The sequence below is a fragment of the Camelus ferus genome, chromosome 4 (genome assembly GCF_009834535.1).
Source record: "Camelus ferus isolate YT-003-E chromosome 4, BCGSAC_Cfer_1.0, whole genome shotgun sequence".
NCBI classification, from domain to species: Eukaryota; Metazoa; Chordata; class Mammalia; order Artiodactyla; family Camelidae; genus Camelus; species Camelus ferus.
This window is the reverse complement of record NC_045699.1, coordinates 8976582-8989497: the sequence shown is the minus strand read 5'-3', so window position 1 is coordinate 8989497 and position 12916 is coordinate 8976582.

Below are 12916 nucleotides of genomic sequence, written 5' to 3'. Positions count from 1 at the left end.
TTGAGCCATTATATATACATTTGGGGGCTTATTTGCTATAGCAGTTAACCTATCATAACGCTAACAGCTAGTCTTTTTTCCTACACTGTCAGTCACAGCATACATTTTAACAGGGCTATGAGTTCTGCCCTCACAGGGCCAGTACTCCTTTAAGCATCTGGTATAACCCTTAATCCTTATGCATCATTTTCTCTGGGGATCTGAGGTCTAGGTTACTGCCCAATGATGCTAAAGTAGTTCTTTCACAGAATATCTGGTATTTCCATCCCACCGAATCACTTTGAAGACCTTGCTCTTCTCAAAAACAGTCACATTCATTTATTCAACTGCTCATTTATTTCACCATTTGAGGAGTAAATTATCCACTCATTTCATTATCTCTTTTAAAAAATGTTCCAGGCATGGAAGGCAGTTTACAAGGTTAATAAAATACATCAAAGTGGCCTATGAAAACCAAACCAGGAGTGAAAAAAGAAAAGAAAACAAGGGAAGAATTAACAAAATGGGGCCATAAATATTTGCTAACATACAGAAGGGTTCACCTCGTTAGCCCTGCCCTCTCTGACATCTTACTCCTGAAGCTGCTTCTGGCTGCTTCCTCTCACCTCCTTCTTCATAAATCCTAATTTCTTGGGAGACCATTTCTTTAAACATTTTCTGATGGCCCCAAGTTTCCATCTCCTCCTGTGAGATCCTTGGCGGTTTCTCATCCCCTTAAATTCCAGGTAGGCAGTTGGACAGTTTGGTGTGGGAAGCCATAACTTGGGAAGTCATTTTTCTCATCTTTCATGAGGCTGAATATTTTTTCATATACTATATTTCTTTTCCATTTATATTTCTTATCTTGTGAGTTTTTATTCTAATCTATTACTGTTTTTTCTATTGAATTTCTTTTTTATTGATGAATAGATGTTCTTTGCACATGAACAATATTAATCACATTTTGTATTTTTTTGAATTGATTTGCTAATATTTTGTTGAAGATTTTTGCATCTATTTTCATGAGGGATATTGGTCTGTGTTTTTCTTTTCTTGTAATGTCTTTGTCTGGTTTTGGTTTTAGAGTGATGCTGGCCTCACAGAATGAATGAAAAGTATTTCCTCTGCTTCTATTATGAGAAAGAGCTTGTAGTGAGTTGGTATAATTTCTTCCTTAAATGTTCGGTAGAATTCATCCATGAATCCATCAGGTCCTGGTGCTTTCTTTTTTGGGAGATTATTTATTACAGATTCAATTTTAAAAATAGATACAGGCCTATTATTTCCTCTATATAATATAATGTGAATTTTAGCAGATTGTGTCTTTCAAGGAATTTTCATCTGTTTCATGTAAGATATCAAATTTGTGGGAACAGAGTTGTTTATACTATTACTTTAATATCCTTTTCCATGGGATCTGTAGTAACGTCCCCTGTTTCATTTCAGGTATTGGTAATTTGTATACTTTCTCTTTTTTCTTGCTTAACTTGGCAAGAGGCTTATCAACTTTACTGATCTTTTCAAAAAACTAGCTTTTGGTTTTGTTGATTTTTCTCTGGTGATGTCCTGTTTTCAATTTCATTGATTTTTTTTTTTTTTTGCTTTAAATTTTACTATTTCTTTTCTCATACTTACTCATGATTTAATATGCTCTTTTTGTAGTTTTCACAGCTGGAAACTTAGATGATTGATTTTAGATTTTTTTTTCTAATATGTGCGGTCAATGCTATAAATTTCTCTCTAAGCACTGCTTTTGCTGCATCACACACATTTTGATTATTTGCTCTTTCATTTTCATTTAGTTCAAAATATTTTAAAATTTCTCTTGAGATGTCTTCCTTGGCCTATGTGCTATTTAGAAGTGTGTTGTTTAATCTCCATGTATTTGGGGATTTTCCAGGTATCTTTATGTTATTAATCTCTTGTTTAATTTCAGTATGGTCTGAGAACAGATGTCACATAATTTCTATTCTTTTAGATTTGTTAGGGTATGTTTTATGGCCCAGAATATGGTCTATCTTGGTGAATGTTTCATGTGAGCTTGAGAAAAATGTGTGCATCCTGCTGTTGTTGGATGAAGAAGTCCATAGATGTCAATTACATCCAATTGATTAATGGTGCTGAGTTTAACTATGTCTATACTGATTTTCTGCCTGCTGGATCTGTCTTTTTCTGAGAGAGGGGTGTTGAAGTCTCCAACTATGATAGTGGATTCATCTTTTTCTCCGCACAGTTCTATCAGTTTTTGCATCATAAATTTGAGCTCCGTTGTAAGGTACATACACATTAAGAATTGTTACGTGTTCTTGGGGAGCTGGCTCCTGTATTGGTATGTAATGCCCTTCTTTATCCTTGATTACCTTCCTTACTTTGAAGTCTGCTGTGTCTGAAATTAATATAACTACTCCTGCTTTATTTTGAATAGTGTTGGCATAGTGTGTTTTTCTCCATTCGAGTACTTTTAATCTATATGTGTCTCTATATTTAAAGTGGATTTCTTATAGAAAACATATAGTTGGGTAGTGTGTTTGATCAACTCTGAAAATCTCTGTTTTTTAACTTTGTGTTTAGACTACTGGCATTCAGAGTGATCATTGATATATTTGGATGAATGACTACCATATTCATTACTGTTTTGTATATGTTGCCTTTGTTCTTTGTTCCTATTTTTGTCTTCCATTCTTTTTCTGCCTTTTGAGGTTTTAGCTGAGCATTTAATATGATTAAATTTTCTTTTCCTTCTTAGCATATCAGTTATACTTCTTTTTTTTTTTTTTTTTACTCTTCTTTAGTGGTTTACCTAGAGTTTGCAATACATTTACAACTAATTCATGTCCATGTTCAAATAAAACTATTCCAATCTACAGGTAGTATGAGGACCTTATGATAACAAAATAATGTTAATTCTTTCCTTCCATCCCTGGTATCATTGCTGTCATTCATTTCTCTCTCTCTCACACACACACACACACACACACACACACATGCATATACAAGTGTATGTCTATTTATCTATCTTTCTAACTATAGATATAGATACATAATCAAATACACTTTTGCTATTATTATGTTAAACAAATTGATCTGTTAGGTCAATTAAGAATAATAAAAATGGGTGAAGGTGGTTGAAACATTGAAGCATTCTTTGCAGTAAGTAGCAAAAGACTGGAAACAACTCAAATGTAAATCAATAGGGACATGGTTTTAAAAAACAACAACAATGGTGTATTCATACAATGGAATCCCATATAGCTGTTAAAAAACAAAAACAAAAAGAAAAGAAGAATTGATATGAAAAGATTTTCAGGATAAACTGAATTGTTAAGTAAAAAAAAAAAGTGCAGAGCAGACTTTATAACATGCAACCTTTTGTGGGAAAAAAAAGGAAATAAAAGTACATATTCATGTTTGCTTCTAAATGCATAAAGAAACTAAAAGGATTAAAAGAAATTAATGAAAGTAATTACCTGTTGGAGTAGTGATAGGAACTGGGGTGAATGTGACCTTTTCACTGTATGCTTTTATATATTATTTGATTCTTGAGCCATGTGAGTATATTGTCATTAAAATTAAATAAAATATAAAAAATAAATAGTGATATATTTCATGTAAGAAGTATTCTCAATCTGCCAGCTGGTACAATAAAGAAATGGAAATTATTTCAGATTTGTACACACTTGAGGAACTGGTGTCTTTGGTACAGCTGTTAAATGTTCGCAGAAATAACATGCAAGGTGACGGTGGCAGCAGGAGCAGCAGCCGCAGAATCAGAGTTCCCTAGTTGGCTCCATTTCATTCGGGAAGCTTTTCTGCACCAGGCAGTTAGGGTTAATGTGCTTTTGTTTGTCTTCTTTTCAGGCTATAGGGCTCAGTGCACATCAAATCATTTTAGTAAAGCTTCTGTTTTGATGCAAAGTGTTTCAGCCTTGTCCTCTTAGTTCAAGTTAAATCAATTAAACATCTCTTAATAATTTCAAGGTAAATTGGTTTCAGAGGACTACAAGTGACTCGCCCACAGTTCACTTATTCACCAAATTAATTAAACTTGTTAACAAATGTAAAGTATAGAATTGCAGATATTGAAGTCTTGGCTGCCTTGGCCTGGTTTATTCATCTTCTTCGTTAGTATTAACCATTCTTTCCTATGTGATTGTAAAACTCATGGTCTTAAATTTATGTTGTGAACAGAGTTGACAAGGCTTTGCGTATGGTACATTTTAAAAAACAGCTCTATCATTATCTAAAAAAAGCATCAGTGTGAAAAGTGTTACTTATGAACTGTATCAAGAGAATTTACATAAATTTGGTCGCTATCTTCTAGGGATTTACAATGAAAGATTTAATTTAAAATCGAAGCTAAATCATATAGATTCGATAGTAACTGTGGAAGTTCTGTGTAAAGAGCACTGTACAAATAGATGGCATTGTTATTTTTTGACATGCATTGTAATATAAAAATAATCTTTTAAAAAGGTAGAAAATGACATAGAGGATGAATGGGCAGTTCAGGTTGGGGAAGACGGATGAAAGTCGTTCTAATAAATGCAATCAGCTTTCGGCTAGATAAAAAGGCTCCACAAATGCTCAGGTTATTTACTGAGACTCACCAACCGCTTGGTAATCATGCATCTAAGGAGAGTGAGCACTGATGGATCAAGGAGTTGCGAGTCCAATTATTAAGTTTTATCAAAATGTTTTCTCTACTTGTCTTCAATTAGTTAGACCCAATCTAATTTTCCTTCAAAATCGAATTCTGGAGCTCAAGCTAATTTATGCGACTGGACATTTAAAGAAAGAGGTCCTCTCTACATACATGTAACATGACTGAGAAAGAGCACTGTATGTTTCCACAGCGCTTTGTTGAAACACAACCATTTCCCTGAACTTAATAAAGTAATGTGCAGTGCAAAGAGCCTTGTCGCTGAACACTGAAATGCAGACAGCCTTCGCATTCCCATTTTCCTTACTCTCCTAGCCCACCTACTACTACTCAGTGGCTGTAGCAAGCTCCCTGTCACTTTTACCTAAAAACTCATTCACAGTTGACTACATACAAGGCCAGGACCCAAGGTCAAAGTAAGTCTAAGAGAATGAAGTATTCAGGGTCCAGAATAACAATACATGCAAGTATCCCCTGCTTTTCAAAAGTTCGCTTTATGCCATGTCACTTACAAAAGACCTACATTAGTACCTGTTTTTGCTAATCAAAAGATATCCAAAGAGTATTTTTGCTTTAATGAAAAACCATGAAAAGCAAAAATAGTGTCGGTGTTTGTTTTGCAGTGAGCTGTCCCGGAGGCAGCCTGTACCCCACCTAGAGCAGCGACAGTGGCACCCAAGCTCCTTCTCCAGGAACTACACTCAGCCTCTCAGCTTCAAGTCGCCATCACTTTCAACTGTGTCTGTGCGCATCTGTGCTCTGTCTCTATCTCCTGCATCCCTGAGAGCAAGACGTGTCCTAAGGTAAATGATTCTTTGCTTTACACCATTTTGGCTTACAAAAAATTTCATAGTAACGCTTTACTTTCGGAGAGTGGGGAAACCTGTATTCAATTCTTGGATGATTAATCGCAGAACTGTCCCTAAATCTGGAATCTCAGTGGTCATTCAAGAAATAACCCCTTGCTTGGACCTGGAAGTCTGGGACCTGTTTTGATGTGCAGCCCCTGGATATTATTCAGCATTGTTCAGGAGCCAGATGCAGCTACTTATAAAAGGATGCATGTTGAATAGCTTGTTGCCTTTCCTGGCTGGGGTACCTGGAACTTATGGCCACTGTGAGGCCTGACCACCATCTAGGCTCCTCCCTCTCCATCTTCTACGGTTCCTGTTCTCTCTGCCTCTGAGCTTCTTTTCCTCTCTGCCTTTATTTTCCTATACAAAATTTACCTTTTCTTCAAGGCACCAGTTGTATATCACCTTACTTTGAGAAAAAAAAACAAGTTTTGATAGAACCGGAGCCTAAGAATTTAATAACTTATCAATGGGGATGACTCAGGTTAGAGTTGTTATGTGTATTCCAAGTAGACTGACTTGTTCCTCAAAGGGTAGATGTTGCCTCATTTGAGTGGACAATATACACATTTAAATTTCTGAATGTCTACACTCAGGATGCAGTTTTCGTAATTATCTTATAAGAGGCATCAGCCAGATGAATAATTTGAAAATTGGCATTGGAATGCACAATAGAATTATTTTACTAATTACATTTGGTTTGGACTTATATTAAAATAAATACTTCTATATACTTAAATTAAAAAAAAAATACTTCTCTAGATTATTCACCAAACTGCTTCTAAGGAGAGCAATCTAGAAATAGCTGGGACATGGGCAGAGGGGAAAGGGAAATGAAAAATGTTCAGAATCAGAAGAGTCAACATTTAGTCAATTATTTATTTAGTCCTTGCTATATTCCAAAGAAGATTTTGAGGTGGAACAATAGCTGTGGCTCACACTGGGAGGATTATGCCTTTCGGGGCCCAAATGAAAGGTTCTAGCTCTGTCCGGTGTAGTATTTTACTGTCTGATCATAACAACAAGAGTAATCATTCCTGGATGGCCCACAGTGCCAAGTGCTAAATTCTTAACATGATTTACCTCATTTAATCCTCAGATTACTTGTTGTCCTAATTTTATAGATGAGGCTCAGAGAGATTAATTACCTTGCCCAGAGTCACAAAGCTAGTACATGGCAGAAGCATCGCTTGGAACCCAGCTTGTGAGGCTCTGATGCCTGTGTCACCCTCCTGCCTCTGATTTTGTTAAAGATCAGACATATAGCTATGACTGCTTTCTAGTGAAAAACTTCTGGGTATTTTTAAAGTGCATCTCAGGGCCTGAAACACTGTCTACATTGAACAGGAAGGAAGCAGGCTTTGTTAATGTCAAATTATCCCATCTGAGAAAGGGGTTGTAACTGTCTTACCAGGACAGTTTTGAGAAAACAAATGGAATCCCAAACCTTTGATGATTGCCCAGACACACTATTTCCAGAAAAGTGTAAAGTCTTGAGATACATCCACATGGTCTTGGCTTGACCCGGCCTTGGAACTCCTCACCCAGAGTCACACATTCCCGTTCGCCATTGCATTCCTTGCTTTGTGTTATCCCCTGCTAAATGATCTCCCCCACCCTCAAATACAGGTCTCAGTCAGCCATGGGCTGCATCTCAGCCCCAGGATGGGAAGTACCTCTTGGTGGGCCTTACAACCCACCCTACTGTGTAGGCTTAGCTGTCCAGCGGCTAGTGACCTTGTCATTGTCCTCCAGTTCAACATCCTGAACTTAGCTGCTACTTACCCTCCCCAGTTACGGTTGCTGAGAATGCAATAGTGTTGGACACCATCTGTGACCTTTGGCACAATCTCAACTCAGATGTATCCTCTTAGAGGAAAATTTCTTAGTGCAAAGTCTTTACCTACACCTCTTTTTCCATCCTGCTGCCTACTGTCCTCCACTCTCCTATATCGTAATACAAAGACCAATAACTACTAAGTTTTAGCTCTTAGCTAATATCAACGCTTCTTACGGTGGTGAAATTTTTGGTAGTTACTCAAAACTGTTTGAGTCAATTGTATGCAGTTTTGTTTTTTAATAGAGGAGAAAAAATTGAACCTACGATAACATGAATCTTCCTGAGCACGCACTTCCCCGCCTTGTGGAAATTACTTTGCCGAAACAATGCACAGTACCTAAATCATGTCAGTGCAAATCACTACTTTGTCAAGAAGCAGGGACTTAATGTGTGTGTTATTTTAAAATTGTCTTCAGCCCGAGATTGGCATACTTAATTGCCTTTTAAGTACACTTGTTAAAGCATCAAGGATATTGTTGATGGTATTTAAGCGTCTTTGGGTGGGCTGCTGTCATTAAGAAGCAAGGCTGGCATTTTCCTCTCTAACCTCGAACTTGATGGTTTTAATATCTAGGCTATTAAATTTACATCGGGAAGAACTGGCAGATAAATCTTTTACCAAAGCAATTTAAGTAAACAACAGGAATAAAGAAAAGGGTAAAGCTTTTAGCTTTCAGATAACATATCCTTCAAGGACTGTCCTCTATTTTTGTGGCATTGCACAGTTGCTTGAAACTGAAGACGCTATATTTGAGGTTGACTTTTTTGTGGAATCAGCCTCTGAATTCAACCCTGAAGCAAATGCTCTGGCTTCAAGTGTGGTGTTGATGAATTACTGAAGAAATTTCTGTTGGAGGAAAACATCCTGAATTCTCTTTAATTCTCTTTTTTTTTTTTGGAAGACAAGAGTAACTCCTTCGGGGGGGCAAAAAGAAAGCAAAATAAAACTGACTTACTTTGCTTTATTTATAAATGTTGCTTTGGTCTTTCCCCACCCTCAAAGTCCAAGGGCCCTATAAACATTCATCCTTCATTCAGCAAATGGTTATGGGCCATCTACGGCTTACCAAATACTGTTTTCTGCACCAGGAAGTATGGAGACCATACTCCAGAAAGACACATCCCTGGGAACTTCTCTGTACCTATTTGATGATAATTTATCTGGGGAAACTTTGGCTGAGACTAAAATGTCTTAGGAGAGTTGTGAAAAATAAAGATATGAAGTTTTTGAAATTTGGTATGCATTTCAATGTGGAATCTATTTGAGGATACTTCCCCATTTCTTTGTGGTGAGATATACAACAAAGGAGCACAGGGTGTTTTTGGAGAACTTGCTTGCTTCTTGTTGTTGAATTAAAGTCTTACATGAAATAAAAGCTCTATTCAAGGTTGGGACTATTGGTGACAAACACTGTGTTATCTGTGAAAGAGGAAATTTGCAATTTTCCCTCTGTGGTATGATGTGCCTTTATTAGAGTGTTTATCAAATAATTTGGTTTTCCAATACATTATCAGAAATTAGTGAGATTGGTTATGGACTTAATTACGCTTTTCTAAAAAATGATTTTAGCCTGCTCTCAAACATTCTGAAGTGAACCTTTATTATAGTTACCAAATTGTATGAAAGCACATGGCCCTCATCACGTAAGGGTCACAGGTGGAATGTAGCTGAGCTGAAATGAAGGGTAATGGAAAAATCCAGTACTTGTGTTTGCTACTTAAATGTCATAGCTGGGTAAATGGATTTCGCTACTTCCTAGGACTCGGCTTCTACTACATTAGCCTGGCAGCAATTAGAGAGGAGAGGTTGCTCCACAAATTGGCTTGGCGAACCATGTAGTTCATCTTTTTATTGTGCAAAACAGAAAAAATTGCTTCTAATCAATCCACTTCAACTTTTAGTCTAAAAATTATTTACCATCCCATCAGCTGAAAGTACCTATGAAATGTTCTATTTGAATCAACTGGAGGGAAGAGATATTTGTATCAATAAGCTGATTATGATTATGGGGGCACAATCTTACTATGGAAGCAGTAAAGAGACTGCATTATTACTGAGGTGTCCTTGCCCAATTGATTAATGCTTTTAGGAGAATTAATCTACATTTCAAATATAATTGGACTCTTATTAACTAAATCCGAAATGTACCACTGCATGGCTGTGATGCTCAAAAGAGACAGATTTTCCTCCAGAATAGAACATTATTCATTTTGAATTTTTTTGTAATCTTTGCATTTGATTCACATAATTAATCAATCCCTCTGCTTTTAACTGCCCTAGGATGTAATGTTTTGGGAATGCTTAGATGAAAGTTTATTATTCTTAATTTTTTCACAGCATAAATTAACAAAGAACTGATGTGAGGGACAGGGAAATTTTACTAATTTCCACTTTGCCCATCAGCACACTCAATGATTTTAAGAAATGAATAAATGAATTACATTTCTAAATGAAGTGTAATAATGAATTTAAGGTAGTGCAAACTACAGGAGTAATCTCCTTTAATCTGTGCCTTACCCAGCCAGCTTCACTAGGAAAACACCATGATTCAGGCAGCCTGTGCAGGAAACTGGGGTGTTGTAGCCCAAGGAAATGAGTCTCATTTGAGAAGAACCCTCACTCACAGCTCCAGATCAGGTAAACATTGTTTTGTGTCTCAAAAGCTAAAGATTTCTTATGCATCTGGAGTCCAAATTTCTGAACCAAAAATCTTAGCAGAGAAGAACAAAAATGTCTGTTGAAACCCATTTTTCCCCCAGAGAAGTTCTAATTCTTCTCATTGGCAAAACCAAAATCATCTAAATTGTGAATATTTTTAAAAAGGTCGGTTCTGAAAAGAGAAAACTCCCTTTTTTTAGACGAATGTTAATTTCACAGTGCAGGATTAGGTGATGTCTGCAGATAATGCCACGTCTTATTTGGGGTAGTAGCTTAAATTCTAGGCTGGCTTTTCAAAAGAAGCCCTTTAAACTTTGTAAAAAAAAAAATTAATAGAACTCCATCAGAGAGGCCTCCCCTTTTGTTTTCTCCCTGACTTCCCCTCCTGCCTTGAAACAGGGGCTACTTCTGTGCTGGTTTATGCCTACAGAGAAAAAGGAAGGGGCAGCTGGCTTTTGCTTTGATTTGAGTGCCATTCATCTTTCTCAGTTCCCCTCTCCTTACCAGGGCCACATATGTTATTAACATCCAAATAAAGCTTGCTACCTCTTGCAAGTTAAGAGGGTTTCGCTGAAGTGGACATTGTGCATTTGGTGCACACGGGAGTGCCTGAGCTGCAGCATTCTGTTCGTTTAGTCCTCCGCTTCCACCCAGACAGGCCTCATGAGAAAGCTGAAGGGCTAGGATTCAGAAAGCAGAGAAGAAGAAAAGGTGAGGGAAGGATTCCCAAGTGCAGTGCTTTATGTGGACTTAAGGCTCTTGGGTAACCTCATCCCTGTGGAAGGACGGCTGCTGAGAGGATTTTAACATGGCAGTCCTGCTGCTTGCTGGTTAGACCCAAGTGTCACCTTCCAGGCTTCCCTTGTCTTCAAGGGTTGTCTGTATCTTTTGACTTTAGTTCCAAGTCACAGCCTCTCAGACTCTCAGATCCCTGCAAAGATGAGAAGGTTGACTCAATGGGTGACCTTCTCCAGTCCCTTCTAGTGCTAAGATTTAATGAAATAATCTTGCAAGTGTTGACCACCAATGAATCAAACATTCCAGAAAACACAAGGTGTGGATAATCAGGATTGCAAAGATGGTCCCAAATCCATGTGGAATGCAATAGCACATTTTTTCTTTTACACTGTCTTCTGTGTATACACAGATCAAATTTTATTTGCTTCCAAGTCAGGCCTGCCCAAAGACGTAATAGTGAGCTTTCATTAAACAGTTTAGACACAAGCATTCCCCAGGGCAAGGATGTACTACTGTGCATGTTCATAAATAAAACTGGTTTCCCACATTAAGAAATGACTGTTCTTCCTCATATCCTTGATCAAATGTTTTGTTTTCTGAGAAGTAGGGGAGAGGAGAGAGAGGACTATGAGAAGTTTCATGGGAAAATGTGCAAAAATATAAACAAAGATTTCTGTGCTTTATTAATCTTCTAAAAGAGACCACAGCTAATTGGTATTTGTTTGGTAGGTTCCTTCCTTCCTTTTTTCCTTCCTTCTTTTTTTTTTTCCCCAGAAGAAAAAAACAAAAACAAAACCAAAAAACTCTGGCAGCAAATGCTTAGGCACCTGTAGAGGTCAGAACCTTGGTGCAGATCACTGAAAAGGAGCAGGATAATGCCTTGCCCTGAGAATTAATTCCACTCCCCGCCCCCAGAAGGTTTACTTCATTTTGTATTTCTCCTGGGTTAATTAGGAAATAAAAATAGTCGTAAAATTATTGTCTAGCCCCCCTTCTCACACCTCATGAAGAAGGAGCTGGGTTGGGGCCGGAGAGCGGTTGACACAGTTGGCCACAGACCACGGAAACTTCACGGGGCAAATTGTGTCTCTTGGCTGGTGCGGTTCCCAAACCTTTACTTAGACAGGAAGTGCTGTGAACCAGGAAACTGACCAGGCAGGGACTGTCTGTAAACCACTAGCAAGAGGGCGACGTTCTGCGGGCTTGGAAACCCATGGCCCCTGGAAATCACTGGCATTACGCCTTGCAGTTTTGGGTTTTTTCAGGGCGAAACGACATCGCGAGCCGTCCAGCGAGAGCGCTTGGACTTTCCTGCCCTTCTGCGTCTTACCGTGCCTGCCCCGCGCAGGCGCGGGCGCGGGCGCAGCGGCGGGTTACTCCGGGCAGACCCCGGCGCTGGCACGCCCCACCCCGGTATTCAGCTACTGCGGCCCAGAAAGAGAAGTGCGCAGGGGCGGCACGCACGATGGGGGCCCTTGTGCCATTGCTTTTCTTCGATGTTACGGGTCAGTGTGAGGAGGGGAAGAAGGAGAGAGAAGCATCCCGCCGCGGCAAGAGAGGCCCGACCCCCACCCAGGCACGCACCCATCCCTTTTAATACGTCAAAAAGAAAAAATGCTTCCAAGTAGCGGAGGGAGACGGAGGGTAGGGTTGGGTTTGTCTGCGCAGGAAGAAGAGGAGAGGGCTCGTGTGGGAAGCTGTGACAACCTGAGACTGATCGATAAACGGACCTTGCGCTCCTTTTTGGAAAGCAGATTTGGAGCCTTCCTCCTCTTTTTGTTCCAATGACACTTCCAACTTTAGATATTTTATCTGTGGTTTTAAAAGAAGGACATTTCCTTAAAACAACAACAACAACAACAACAACAACAACAACAACAACAACAAAATCTGCATATAAAATATAAGTAAATAAATCATGTGGCATATTAATTAAAAATCGAATAACATTTCCCAAGTTCCACCATAACAGCACTTGCAGGATTTTAATCTAACATTTAATGTAACAAAATTCTGTGATGCTCCTTGGGGTAGTTTTACTTTTGAGAAAAATTCCTTTTTCCATTTGGTAGGAAATGTCTGTGTTTATGCATAAGCTTAATACTAAAGATGGAGAATTCTGATGCGTTTTAAATTGTATTACACCATTCTATCATGTGCTTGGAACCAACTAAAATTTATATTTT